General features: G+C 42.3%; 1 protein-coding gene across 10 annotated transcripts in view; it reads left to right on the top strand.

Annotated features, from left to right (window-relative positions):
* CLOCK (clock circadian regulator) overlaps positions 1–14,849 on the top strand; it is a 114,653-nt gene that overhangs the window by 32,821 nt on the left and 66,983 nt on the right. For 5 of the 10 annotated variants that reach the window (XM_024101603.3, XM_065598032.1, XM_065598033.1 and 2 more), the window contains exon 2: positions 3,180–3,280. The exons of 2 other annotated variants lie outside the window; for them this stretch is intronic. The gene's annotated coding sequence lies outside the window, so the exon portion shown is untranslated. Of the gene's footprint in view, positions 1–3,179; positions 3,281–12,735; positions 12,795–14,849 lie in introns of all 10 variants that reach the window. 3 more of the 10 variants (XM_024101604.3, XM_024101597.3, XM_024101600.3) reach the window with 1 other exon arrangement.

Genomic DNA, 14,849 nt, shown 5'->3' on the forward strand with positions numbered 1-14,849 from the left:
TCCAAGTAGGGGAAGGTCTGCTCCTCGCACTTTGGGCTCTTCTCCCACACTACTGTCAAGCACCATTGACTGGCTGTTTTTATTGTGTTTCCTTTCATCTGTCAAGACGTTGGATGGCCATGTAGATTCCCTTAAAGGAATAATGGACTTAATATACTGGTACTCTCCAGGAGAGGGGTGGGCAGTACAGGACATACATTTCTGGGGGAAGATTCGGGAGTAGGAATGTGTTGGGATCACTCTGCAGTATAACCATGGCTAGTGAGATCCAGTGTGTAGCTGGCAGATTGCAGTTACACACAGACACTCAGGGTGTGGCCTGCATGCTGCAAGGCTGTTTGTAAGCGGTCCAGGTCGGATCTGTTACAGCAAAGCATTGCAAGGCACTCAAGGTTGCAGGGCAGTGATGACACAGCTCCCTACTAGTTTGAGTTGTGTCCTGGTATGTCATAGTAGCTTTATTTTATAATAGATTTTATGAAAGATGCTATCTTAAATTGTTTTATGAGGTAAGTAATTACAAAAGCTAAAAGTTTAAAAGACAGCAGGCAGATTAATTAAGCTGCATAGACAAGGGATGATTTCAGAAGAGATTTGGAGAGGTATAAGCAAAGGAAAGCTGTTTCAAATGTTCTTGCCTCTTCCTCATTGCTTTGTGTGTATGATTGTGTGTGTCTTGCTACTCTAAGAATGCACCTGTGCTGTTGCTTGTGCACAAAACCATTTTCCCAGTAGGAGCAGCAAAGTGAAACTGAGATCTTCTTTAGATGCATTTTGATGTTTCTGCTGTGGAAGCACAATGAACAGGATATACAACAGTACAATCACTATCTTCCCACAGGCATGGTGAAATGTTGTATTTCCCTGCAGTTAAATGCCTTAGTCATAATTACTGGGGCTGCTGTACCTCTCTCAGTCAGGAGGAAATACAATTAGTTCAAAATTTGTGTACTAGGGTGTAGAGAACTAACGACATGAGAAAATAGTCTACTAATTCCTAATCAGGATTTAAGGAACAAAAGAAGAAACTGGTTCCAAATAATCCATCCCAGGATTGATAGTTGCCTTAATGGATTATTAAAGGAGCTGAGAGAAACATAGATGAACTATGCTCATGAGAGGGAGAAACAGAGGGCTTGTCTCCACAAAGACTTAATGCACAGCAAGCTGGGTTGTGAATGTACAATATACTAGCCTGCTGTGTGTGCTGTCTGTGTGGACCCTGCACTAAAAGTTCCATAGTGTTCTTTGACATACTGCTGTTAGAGATTTGCTGACCGGAAACCAAGATAGATAGCATTGAAAGCAAAGGTTTGCCCTGTCTCTGGTTGTCTACACTTAAAAATTTTAATGCCATATCAGTGCCAACCTAAGCCCTGGTGTAGACCTAGCTAGATTGACAGAAGATTCATAGATTCTCCACTCGGGAGCGGATTACTTAAAGTGATGGAAAAACTTCTTCCATAACTGTAGGAAGCATCTACAGCAGGAGTCAGCAACCTTTCAGAAGTGGCGTGCCATGTCTTCATTTATTCACTCTAATTTAAGGTTTCGCGTGCCGGTTTTAACGTTTTTAGAAGATCTCTCTCTATAAGTCTTTATTATATAACTAAACTATTGTATGTAAAGTAAACAAGGTTTTTAAAATTTTTAAGAAGCTTCATTTAAAATTAAATTAAAATGCAGATCTTATCAGTTTAGTGCAGTGGTTCTTAACCTGGGGTGCACACCCCCCCTGGGGAGTGCGAGATACCCTTTCTGGGGGTGCAAGATACGCAAGATTTTTTTAGAAGGTAAATCATCAAAAACACAAATTAAGCACAGGCACATAAGTACAGCTACTTTGTTTAATAAAACCTATGTTTTAACATTATACATGTTTTAATGATTACTGTAATATATAAAGTTTTTAAGTTTTCAAGTTTTTAAGCTACTTGTAGTGTAATTTTTTATAAGGGCTGCAGCGCTCTGGGACCAGGCCAGGAGCAGAGCTCTGGACTGGCTGCCGGTACCCCAGGCCAGCAGGAGGGCTGAGCAGGGCCGGAGGCCCGGACCCCGGCTGGCAGGGGGCAGGGCGGCTGGAACCCCAGACCGGTGGCGGGCTGAGCGACTCATCCCGCTGCCTGTCTGGGGTTCCGTCCGCCGGCCCCGCTCAGCTTCTGCCGGCCGGGGGTTCCATTCACTCAGGCTGGCAGCAGGCTGAGTGGGGCCAGCGGCTGAGACCCTGGCTGGCAAGGGGCCGGCAGACGGAACTCCAGATTGTCAGCGGGCTGAGTGGGGCCAGCGGACAGAACACCAGATTGGCGGCGGGCTGAGTGGGGCCAGCGGACAGAACACCAGATTGGCGGCGGGCTGAGCGGCTCAGCCCGCTGCTGGTCTGGGGTTCCATCCGCCAGCTCCTGCCAGCCGGGGTCCTGGCCGCCGGCCTCACTCAGCCTGCTGACGGGTGGGGGTTCCGTTCACCCAGGCCGGCAGCAGGCTGAGCGGGGCCGGTGGCCGGGACCCCGGCTTGCAGCAGCATGCCAGTAAAAATCGGTTCGCTTGTTGCCTTTGGCACGTGTGCCACAGGTTGCTGACCCCTAATCTACAGTATACTGCTGCAGCTATGCCACTGCAGCACCGTTGTGTGGACATGGCCTAAAATGCATGAAAAGAATGTGGCCAGAGACTTGTGTTCTTCTGGTTGAACAAGATCCCTGTATGTGATGGGTTATTTGTTCTTGGTTATTTTCTGAACCAATGGCTCCTGTACACTTTCTCTCCGAAGGCTCAGATTCTGGCTGTGTCAGTTACCCCAGTAGTGTGTGTTATGCAGAAGCTAAAGGGCAGAAAGAAGTGTTTGAAATTGTATCACTTCTCCTTGGCAAATGTACAGATTAAAAATGAATAAAGAAGTCGTGCTAAAATTTTGTGGCTAGTTATTTCACAGTGCATAAAATTTAAAGGCAACATATTTTAATTAATGCAAATAAAAACTTCAGATATATCTGAATTTCTTTCCAGCATTAAGACAGAATTGCCACCAAGCTGTGTGGCTGATTTTTGCATTTAAATCCATCAAGTACAGAAGGAAAGTTCTGAAAGAATAAGAATCTGTTATATTTGTCTTTCATGTTAAGTGTATGTCTAGTCTTTGTTTTGGGAACTGCTTCATGAAATGCTGGGTTTCTTTTTTGCAGTTGCTGAAACTGAAAGGAGTAGAGGAGCCAGTACTTTAATTTTGCGTGGAGCTTTTGGAAAATTACTGCAATGCTGTAAATCAGAACCTCAGTTAAGTTTGGTGAGTGTCTATGGATATTTTCATTATCCTGACCGTATAAAGAGTTACTCATGCATTGGGATTTAGTCTTGTAATTTACAACATTGAGACAAGACTCTACCATTTAGCCCAAAAATCTTGTGATCTAATTGATCGATAGGTTTTTATATAAACATTATTTTTCCCATAGATGTTTGTTTATTTTAAGCAATTTTATAAATCAATTCCTTCCATTACTCTTGGGTTAAATAGTTTTGTATGCCCTATAGGGATTTAATTCAATACCTTCTCTGCTAGGTTTGAATAGAGTACTTCGTCCATAGTTTAGCAGGAGCATAGAATAAAATTTCCATATTGGTTTCACACTAGTTCTGCTGTTCATGGTAGTACCACTGGGGAAGTGCTCTAGGAGCCTCGTAAAATATGGGGTACCCTCAGTCCTATGCTAAACTGAAACCCCTGCATCCTTGATCTATTTTTTTATTTAGTTTGAATATGTTTAGTACTGGATTTTGAGACCAGCTTAAGGCACTAAATTCACCAGGACTAAAGATTTGACTCAGTGTGCACTGGTATGGACTGATAAGGATACCAGTCATTTTTTTCATTCTTTGCTGCTCCAATCTATGAATTACAAAGTAAAATTGACAAGATCTCTGGTACCTTAGTTGAAGGGATCTGAAATCTTGACAGTTTCACTTTGCTGCTGGCATGTGTAGCAGAGCTGTAAGAAGGGGAAAGAAATTGGGCAGGGGGGAGTAAACAAGAAGTAAGGAAAATGTGCTGCTGGGGAAGTAAGAAAGGTCATAATATTTAGTGAAGAAACAAGGATAGAAAAATGTGAAAAGACTGAGCAAGGAAGACATTGGAGGGGGTGAGGGTAAAGATAAAGAAACAGCTGCAGTAGTATGAGTGGGTATCCTAATGTTCTTGCCTCATCATTATTTTCCTGCCACTGAGTTCTGAAAGAAGCCTAGCTCAGAATGGGAGGCATATCTATTTTGTGATAGCCACTAGAGTACCATATATCAATGAAATGTTATCGCTGCCATGTACAACACCTAATTTTCTTTGAAATATATGTTTAAAAAAGCCACATAGAATCCTTTATGCCCTCATAGTATTTCCAATATATCAGGCACCTGTTTTAATTAATCTCCTTTGCAAAGACATTACTGTAAGGTTGTTTACTTTTCAAAGTTTCTGTCATGAATGAAGGTACTGAGGTGAAAATTCAGAATCTATTTGCGTATTTCACCATTGCTAGGTTCATCATTGGTGCTATGAAGTCTTTGCTTTTTAGAAATATTTTCTTATTTGAATACTTTTGACCTGCTTTAAATCTCAGTATTAACATGCTTCACTAAAAATATGCATGTTCCCTACAATCCTTTACTGTTGCCAGCTTCAGGGAGGTGGAAGAGTATTATAAGGCATAAATTAACAGTGAGAGTAGCTAACCATTGGAACAACTTTCCAGTGGTTGTGGAGGATTCTCCATCACTGATAATAATTATTTCTGGGAAGTTCTTTGGCCCTTTGTTTTGCAGGAAGTAAAACAAGATGATCAGGTTCCCTTCTGGCCTTTGAATTTATGAATGTATAAAGTAGGGTGAATAAAAATGATTTAAAAATTAAAACAGTTTTTGAAGTGTACATAATGGATTTTAATTTACGTTTTTAAAATTGAAGTAATTGTAATTTACATAATATTGGTTTGCTTCTTTCCATTTTATAGTCTTTAAGTTGCTAAAATAGACATTTTATATTTGTTTCTTTAGTTTCCTAATTTTTAGTCAGACTTTAGATTTTATAGAGTTTTTTCTAAATTTCACATCTAAAATGCTTGTCTGCTGAAAAAAACAAGTCTAGGGCCTCACTGCCATCTTTACTGTGCGAACAACACAAACAGCCCCTGCTATATTTGCAACCAACACATCAAACTTTGTCAATAAAGTTGAAATGCTTCAACTGGACTTTAGTCCTCCACCAGGGTTGAAGTCAATGGGACTTGTACTCCGAAGGTCATTTAGGTGCCTTTGAAACTCTCAGCCTCAAATGCCTAAATATGAGCATAGGAGCATGTTAAGCGCCTTGTTTTTAAACTCTGGCGTGCGTGTGTGTGTACGTATACGTGTATATATAAGTTCATAGTAATTTTGTTAGTATTCTGAAAGTCCAAGCCTTTCATTGTTTGCACTGAAGTAATTTTATTTTGAAGTGAAAACATTTTATGCCACAAAGTAGTTTTCAATAAACCGTTAACCTGTGATGCTGCAAATGCTTGTGCTTAAATAAGACTACTCATGCACGTGTTTAATTTTAAGTCAATTTTCATAAGTAAAGTTATGTAGCTGCTTACATGTTTGCAGGATCTGAGCTTTAATTTTCAGTATTTTGTTTTTTGCCCATAGCAGTTTTATAAAATTCAAATAAGAGACCCTACTAGTAGTGAAATTTTTTTTTCAAAATAATAGCATTTATAATTTAGTTTATTAAAAATTTTAGTCCGAAGTTGCAATGGCAGAGATCTTTAAATTAATTTTATAAATCCTCAACCTGATTTTAAACCAGTGGTTTTAAAAAAAGTCAAGTTGTTTAAATAATTTAGATTGCCGTGTTTTAAATCACTCTGCTGTAAACAGCAGAGCTGTGGTAGAGTAATGAATATATTTGATTCTTTTGGATCACAACATCTTTGCATCAGACATTTAATTTTTTCAAAAATACGTATAACTGAAAAATATAATGTATTTGCAGCACCATAGTTAACAAAAACAATGCATGAATAAAGTAAAAATATAACTATATTTTGCCAAAAAGTTAAGCAAAGAGTTGTATCACACTTTGTTTATAGCCATTAAAATAGAGGGCAGCAACTTGGCTAACCACCTGTAACAAAGCAATTATTAGTATAGTTGTGTGCAAACACTGTAGTAAGCTTTAACATTAGCAAGTTTCTTGGAAGAGGAAAAAGCGTCCATTAAAAATGAAGAGTAATCTTGTTGGAAAGTGTAAATAAAATTCTAACATTCCTTAATAGCTTATTTTAACGTCTTGTGTACACTACAGAGTTTTGTCGACACAAGTTAAGCCAACAATCAAAAATCGGTATGATTACATCGCCTGTGCATGTTCACACAACACTTCTTCTGTTGGCAGAGCGCGTCCACAGCTGGTGCTCTAGTATCGACAGAGAGAGCAATGCACTGGGTAGCTATCCCACTGTGCTTCTCACCACCTTCTGCAGCTAGGAGTTGTGGGAAGGCGGAGAGAATCACAGTGCATCATGGGTGCATGCTCAATGTCTCATTATGCAGTTCTTTCTGCCCCAGCATTCCATGGGCTTCCCACTGTTTCACAGCATTTTTCAACATCCCCTGTTTACTGTGCGCCTGCCATCTCTGTCTGAAAGGATGGATCACACATTGCTTTCTAATATTGTGTTCAGTGTTATGAACACAAAGTGGGTGGTCATGCAGTATATCATGAGCTCCAAATCTGAACAGGAATCAGAGTTTCCTGACCTTCTATGTGCCATAGAAAGAAACAAGACCCAGATTACTTTTGGCCTTCACGGAGTAGCCGAACATGATGGACTGTCGCTTTTGGGCTCAGGAAACAAGCACTGAGTGGTGGGATTGCATTGTTATGCAGGTCTGGGATGACAAGCAGTGGCTGCAGAACTTTAGGATGCAGAAAGTCACCTTCTAGGAACTGTGCAGAGCTTGCACCAGCACTGTGATCCAAGGACACCAAAATGAGAGCTGCCCTCAGTGGAGAAGCGGGTGGTGATCGCTTTGTGGAAGCTGAAGACTCTAGACTGCTAACACTCGGTCGCAAATCAGTTTGGAGTCAGGAAGTCGACCATTGGGACTGCAGTAATTCAAGTGCGCAGGGCCATTGATTGCATCCTGCTACAAAGGACCGTGACTCGTGGACATGTGCGTGAAATATTGGATGGCTTTGCGGCAATGGGATTCCCTGACTGCCGCAGGGCGATAGGTGGCATGCATATTACAATTTTGGCCCCGGACCATCTTGGGATGGGGTACATCAATAGAAAGGGGTACTTCTCTATGGTATTGCAGGCACTTGTGGATCACTGCAGGCGTTTCACTGACATCAGTGTGGGGTGGTCCAGGAAGATGCATGACGTATGCATTTTCAGGAACACCGGCCTGTATAGAAAGCTCCAAACAGGGACTTTCTTTCCAGACCAGAAGATTCCAGTGGGGGATGTTGAAATGCCCACAGTGATCCTGGGAGACCCAGCATACCTCTTAATCCCATGGCTCATGAAGCCTTACATGGGAAACCAGGACAGCAGCAAGGAGTGCTTCAACAATAGGCTGAGCAGGTGCAGAATGACCGTAGAATGTGTCTTTTGCAGTTTAAAAGTGTGTTGGTGCTGCCTTTATGGCAGGTTAGACCTAAATGAGGGAAATATTCCTGTGGTCATAGCAGCCTCTGCACACTTCATAATATTTTTGAGGCTAAGGGTGAAAAGTTTCCCCTGGGGTGGAGCATGGAAGTGGATTGTCTGACTGCTGGGGGAAGGAGGGAGTGGGCTCGCATGTGTTCTGCCTGGAGCGTGATTAGGGACTTCAGCATCTCTGTTTGCTCCTCCATCACTTATCTGCTCCTGGCCCTTTTACAGTGTGCTCCTCACTCTCCTTTCTGTCCTGCCATTCTATTTTAAATTTGCCTTTCAAGGTCTCTCTCCGCTCCCGGCATTCTCTTTTTTTCAGCCTCTGAGGATTGGAGCACCTCTCAGAACATGTCCTCCTTGCTCCACCTTGACTGCTTCCTTATTTGGCAAAGACACTCCACCGGTGTGTAGGGGGTTCCCCTGAAGGCCGCATCTGCAGAAGCACAAGAAACTACACAGAAGCATGATTGTTAGTTCACACACAGCATTGAATCATTATAGTAAAATACACCTCTTTTTACATACGAATCACTTTCTCTCTGTCGCTTGACAAGCACACGTCTCGGCAAACCTCCTAAACATGGTGAGTTTGGCCCAGGGAGGTAGGGTGGAGGTTTGAGGGTTCAAGATGAGGCAAAGGGTAAGGGGATCACTGCAGGCCATTAGGGACAGTATTGTAAAAATCTACCACCATTTTCCACAGGCAGGGGTCATCGAAGCCGATATCTCACTTGTGACGGTAAGCAAGTGTGCATCTCCTGCACTTGTGCGGCTTCAGACCATGTGCTGCTCACCTGTGTGCTGCTTTAATCCCTGCACAAGTGACTGCTGATTGGCGTGGGAAAGCTTCCTACAATGAGGGAAGGAACAAAGCAGTTCTGCCAAGGAACCTTCAGCACAGGATTGGGAGTACCTGCAGGAAAGTTTCCTAGAGATCTCTCTGGAGTATTCCCGTGAAATCTTAGTGAACATTAACACGCTGTTCTGCCACACTGCTTAGCTGCACAAGGGACTGTGAAGTCTTGTAAATTTCTATCCCTTCATCCACTTCTAGAATATACAGAGCAAAGGACAGTTCTACCTCATATAACTGAGCAGCATCTACTCAAAAAGATCACTTACCAGGGCTCTCCTCTCCTGCATCATGCGTGCCAAGAAATTGACTGCTGGGACTGGCTAGACCCCTCTGGAGTAGAAAAGAGGTCTTGACTTGCCATGCCACCAGATGGCCCTGCTGTGTGCTCCACATTGTCCTCCAACTTGACCTTCTCCTCCACGACTTCATCCTCTGGATTGAGTCCACTGTCCACTGCCTCCAGCCCCACTGAAGTATCCACAAGGCTCTTGGTGGTGGAGTAGGGTCATCACCAAAGATGGCATCCAGCTCCTTATAGGAGCAGCAGGTCTTCAGCATAGCACCAGAGCGATGTTTTGCCTCCCTTACCTTCTGATATGCCTGCCTTAGCTCCTATATCTTTGCACAGCATTGATCATAGAATCATAGAAGATTAGGGTTGGAAGATACCTCAGGAGGTCACCTAGTCCAACCCCAACTAAATCATCCCAGCCAGGGCTTTGTCAAGCTGGGCCTTTAAAACCTCAAAAGATAGAGATTCCACCACCTCCCTGTGTAACCCATTCCAGTGCTTCATCACCCTCCTAGTGAAATAGTTTTTCCTAATATTCAACCTAGACCTCCCCCACTGCAACTTGAGACCATTGCTCCTTGTTATGTCATCTGCAACCTCTGAGAACAGCCTAGTGCCATCCTTTTTGGAACCCCCCTTCAGGTAGTTGAAGGCTGCTATCAAATCCCCCCTCATTCTTCTCTTCTGCAGACTAAATAAGCCCAGTTCCCTCAGCCTCTCCTCATAAGTCATGTGCCCCAGCCCCCTAATCATTTTCATTGCCCTCCACTGGACTCTCTCCAATTTGTCCACATCCTTTCTGTAGTGGGGGGCCCCAAAACTGGACACAGTACTGCAGATGTAGCCTCACCAGTGCCGAATAGAGGGGAATAATCACTTCCCTCGATCTGCTGGCAATGCTCCTACTAAGGCAGCCCAATATGCTGTTAGCCTTCTTGGCAACAAGGGCACAATGTTGACTCATATCCAGCTTCTTGTCCACTGTAATCCCTAGGTCCTTTTCTGAAGAACTGCCACTTAGCCAGTCGGTCCCCAGCCTGTAGAAGTGCATGGGATTCTTCCATCCTAAGTGCAAGACTCTGCACTTGTCCTTGTTGAACCTCATCAGATTTCTTTTGGCACAATCCTCCAATTTTTCTAGGTCACTCTGGATCCTATCCCTACCCTCCAGCATATCTACCTTTCCCCCCAGCTTAGTGTCATCTGTGAACTTGCTGAGGGTGCAATCCATCCTATCATCCAGATCATTAATGAAGATGTTGACCAAAACCGGTCCCAGGACTGACCCCTGGGGCACTCTGCTTGATATCGGCTGCCAACTAGACATCGAGCCGTTGATCACTACCCGTTGAGCCCGACAATCTAGCCAGCTTTTTATCCACCTTATAGTCCATTCATCCAATCCATATTTCTTTAACTTGCTGGCAAGAATACTGTGGGAGACTGTATCAAAAGCTTTGCTAAAGTCAAGGTATATCACGTCCACTGCTTTCCCCATATTCACAGAGCCAGTTATCTCATCATAGAAGAAAATCAGGTTGGTCAGGCATGACTTGCCCTTGGTGAATCCATGCTAACTGTTCCTGATCACCTTTCTATCCTCTGAGTGCCTCAAAATTGATTCATTGAGCACCTGCTCCATTATTTTTCCAGAGACAAAGGTGAGGCTGACTGGTCTATAGTTCCCTGGATTCTCCTTCTTCCATTTTTTAAAGATGGACACTTTATTTGCCTTTTTCCAGTCGTCCAGATACGTGTCCCATTCATAGCCTTTATCCAACAAGCCACAAAAAATCTGCCTGTAGGTATCAGAGTTCCTACAGCTGGAGCAGAGCTGGGACTGTGCTGCTACCTCTCCTCCCAGTGTCAGGAGATTCAACAACTCAGGTGTGCTCCAAGTGGAAGAGGGTTTGCTGTGTGAAGCCACCATTGTCAGCTGGGAAGATGCAATGTGAGCCATCCACACCGAGCAAACAGGAATTGGAATTTCCCGTGGGCCTTTAAAGGGGGAGGGTGGATGCCTGTGTTCTGAGTTCGAACTGCCGATCAGAGCGGTCGGGATATGCATGGTGGGACATCTCCTGTAGGCCACTTATAGTGACATAACCAAGTGCGGTGTCTACACTGACACTTTGTCGATATAACTTTGCTGCAAAAAGCTCAACACTTCTTGTCGGTGATTTTATTTTGTCAGCAAAACAAAAGTGTTTTGTTGGCAGAAGGAGCATTGCAGTGTGTGTGTACACCTCCGTGTTTTTGTAGATTAAACTTTACATTTGTTGACAAAATTGTGTAGTGTAGACAAGGCCTAAGACAGCTAATTTACACAATTTTTTCATGATTTTCTAATAAATCCTCTAATGGTTGGAGTCCCGATTTTTTTATTTTGTTGCCAGTGTTAAGTAGAGTAACAGCAGGCTCTGCACTTTATTGGTGGCATCACTGAAACCTCATTCACAGTGTTTTAAGAGAAGATATATTCTACTGAGCAGAAATACATATTTCTTTAAAAAGAAAACTTTTCTACTTTTCCTTCTATACAGCTGACCCTTGTTAGAGAACCGCACTCCAAATATTGTCTGTATGGATGCCTGTTTGTGGGATGTTTATGTCCTCTAATTTTATAAATAGCAATGACCACTGACATAGTATGTGAGATTCAGGCATTTTCAGGACCTTCCATAGTGCTGGATTATTTGATTCAATTGGCAAACGGGAAGCAGAGTAGGGAATGGATTCAAACCTGTTTACCAAAATAAAACGTATTAACTGTAAAATAGTCTAATACAACTTTGTTTTCAACCCAAACATGTTAGAGCTGGTAGTTATCTTAGTGTTTGGCTTCGCTAATTTTAATATCTTCAATAATGATCTGGAAAGAGAGGATAGCAGCATGCTACCGAAAGTTGCCGACGCTAAATTGGGAGACGTTGAGAACTTGAGAGGACAGAGGTAACAGAGAGCAGCCTTGAGAAGTTAGAAATATGGGGAAGAAGCTTTAAGCTGGATATTTAGACTGGAAATATGCAAGCAGTATGAGAGTTTTGGGGTGATGGTGGTAGAAATAACAGTCATTTTATGAGAAACCTGGAAATCAGTACTGCTGAAAGACTTAAGAGGGACTGAACAGCAAACTAAATGTAGCTATTGCAGCCCCTCAGCGGTCAATATGATTAGGCATTACATACTTGAGGCTTCAGTATGAAGGAATAAGGGGTGATAGTCCCTATGTGACTAACTGAGAGCTCATTAGGAATTTTACTTTTAATTTTGGTATATTGTTCTTCTGGTCTAAAATCAAGGAACCTTTTCTTCTGGTTTAAAATCAAGCATGGAAAGTTTCAATCTTCAAGAAAAATTTGAGAAATTACTACTTTATTGATTACATGCATTTTAAAGGCACCCATTACTGTGGTATCAGTGCCGTTAAAGTCAAGTTATTAAGCTTTCCCAATAAAGTTGTTATTGCGTGGCTTCAAGTCATTAAGATTTCCCAATAAAAAGTACTGGAGTAATATACCCAATCTTCCACAGTTTAACTTAAAACCAGAAAATGTAAAGAACTGACCAGTCAGCTAAGTGCCCTGGATTTCATAGCTTACCATCTGTGTAATGCCTGGTGAAAGCAACTGGCCAACGTTTTGCTTTAAATACAATTCCCATGGGAGCAAATTCCTGACGTGGAAACCTGCATCAGAGCAAGTTATGAGGGGGTTATGATGGAATACAGAATATAACCTTAAGCTTTGCTATCCTGAATGCAACAATTTTCATTTTTGTTTTGTGACAGCAAGAAAGGGAGTTCTCCCTTGCTCTATCAAGTTGCAGGTGCTAGGGAGTTAAATTTTCAGCTATTGAAGTTTTTGTTTAATTATGACTTCCTGTTTTTATAACAGGTAGCTGTAGTGGGAGGGAAGTGGAAGAATCCAGTGACAGCCACCAGAGTTTTAGAAAAGTAAGTTTTTTATGTTGTCATATTTTGTTAGTTTCATAAGAAATAATAACAAGTTATAACTGGTCAAATACAGAAGTGTATAATAGAGCTACAGTGTTTTCTATTCCTTGAGTATATTTTAAATGTAGGTTTCCCAGAGTTTATTCACTGTTTCTTCCCCACCCATCCCAGCCTTGTGATTAGAGGAGAGCTGATTCTAAAAAACTGAGGTTCCACAGTGATGATTTGGATGGACAGGTTGGTATAAAAGTGAAGTCTCAATTCAATTCCCTGCCCAAACTCTCTCAGGCTGTCACTGACTGAAGAGCTGAGGAGGCAGTGCAAACTGTCCACTCTCCACAAGCACTTAGGTAGCCATTCAGTTGTGTGAGATTCACCTGCATACAAAGAGTTAAGCATCAGAAGCAATGTTAACAATGTACAATCCTAGAGATTTAAAAACCTCAGCCACTGTAAAAGAATCCCATTAACAGGCCTTTATTTACATATGGAATAATCAAGTTTCAGATTAAGTCTTAGGTTCCTTCAATAGCACAGTCTAGTACTGTACTTGAGTGATGCAGAATGCATCTACTATTCTGTTCTTGTAGAATCTGTTAGCTACATTTCAAGAACCTTACAAATTACATTGCCAGAGTTCTCCACTAGCCTTAGGATTAATGCATCCTTTCATTGCATGTACATAGCCCCATAGTGGTGTCCTTTATGTAGATGAATACCATATAAAAATATATACTGAACATATTATTAAAATATTCAAAACTCAGGCTGACCTATTACTAAGAAGAGATAGCAGCTCATGTCAGTGTGTACACATTGCATAAATGCTCTGCTTTCTGCATAGGCTCCCCATTGAATATAGAGTTCAGTTCCAGGTTTGTGTCCTGATACTCAAAGCCTTCTGAGACTGGCCCTAGCTATCTGAGTTCCCTGATTGATATGTTCCACTGAAATGATGAAATTATTAAACAGGGAAGAATGAATGTGAAACTGATTACTTTCAGAACTAAATACAGAACTCATTTAAATCTATGTAGCTTTCTCTCAGCAAGTTCTACACACACACACACACACACACACACCCAAGATAATTTTCTACATGTGGAAATGGGAAAGAAAATGGGAGCTACAGATCTCTAATTTAGAATACTTGGAAGGCTCTCTTATAGTGTGCTTTTGGTAAGCAAAGATGGTAATATGTGGCTACGAGCACTATCTGAGTTGTAGTATTAAATGAGTTAATGTGTTTGTAAAAAATTGGGTGCTTAGCATCACATAGGAACTCTTGAGTGGCTCTGAAACGGAGCAGGGATAGAGGGTTAAGAAAATTGTGTGCTTGACTTTTCAACCTTTACATTCTTTTAACATAGAGGTTCTTATGAAACTTCCTAAGTCTTCAAAAAAAAAAAAAAAAGCCGCCCTACCCCCATCCACCCACCTAATTCTGTCATATGGAACTGTATTGACCCCTCCCGCCTCAGGTTGGGCCATCAGGAGGGTTTGAGCCTTTAGATTACCAGCACAGACTGCTAACAGTAAGTAGTAACCATAGGATACTATCCTCTATGTGGCACTAAATGGGGATGACACACATACTTTGCCAGTGGGTTTCACAGCAGAGATAACGTGGATTCCAGATTTCCATGTTCAATCCCAGGCATTGGAGAAGTGTGTGCTTGGTGCCCTCTTCCTTCTTTCTCCATTGCTACCTTCTTCCCACATGTCCCCAGCTCCTGACCCCTCTGCCCCTATTACCCCCTCCCAAACCTCCCCTCCCTTTGCTTCTATCCATACCTCTCTTCTTCTGCTTCTCTCCACCTTCTGGTTCCTGCAACACCCCCTTTCCCATGTTCCCCTGTACAGTCCAAGGGTATGTCTACACTGCAGCTGGAAATGTGCTTCCCAGCATGGGCAACCAGACATGCACTAGCTCTTCTCAAACTAGCATGGTAGAAACGGTGTAGCCGGTGGTAGCACAGGCAGCAGCTCAGGCTAGCCACTTGAGTACAAACCTGCCCTGACTCCCTGGGAGTATACTCGGGAAGCTAGCCTGAG

Source organism: Chrysemys picta, chromosome 5 (genome assembly GCF_011386835.1).
Source record: "Chrysemys picta bellii isolate R12L10 chromosome 5, ASM1138683v2, whole genome shotgun sequence".
In the NCBI taxonomy this organism is placed as follows: Eukaryota; Metazoa; Chordata; order Testudines; family Emydidae; genus Chrysemys; species Chrysemys picta.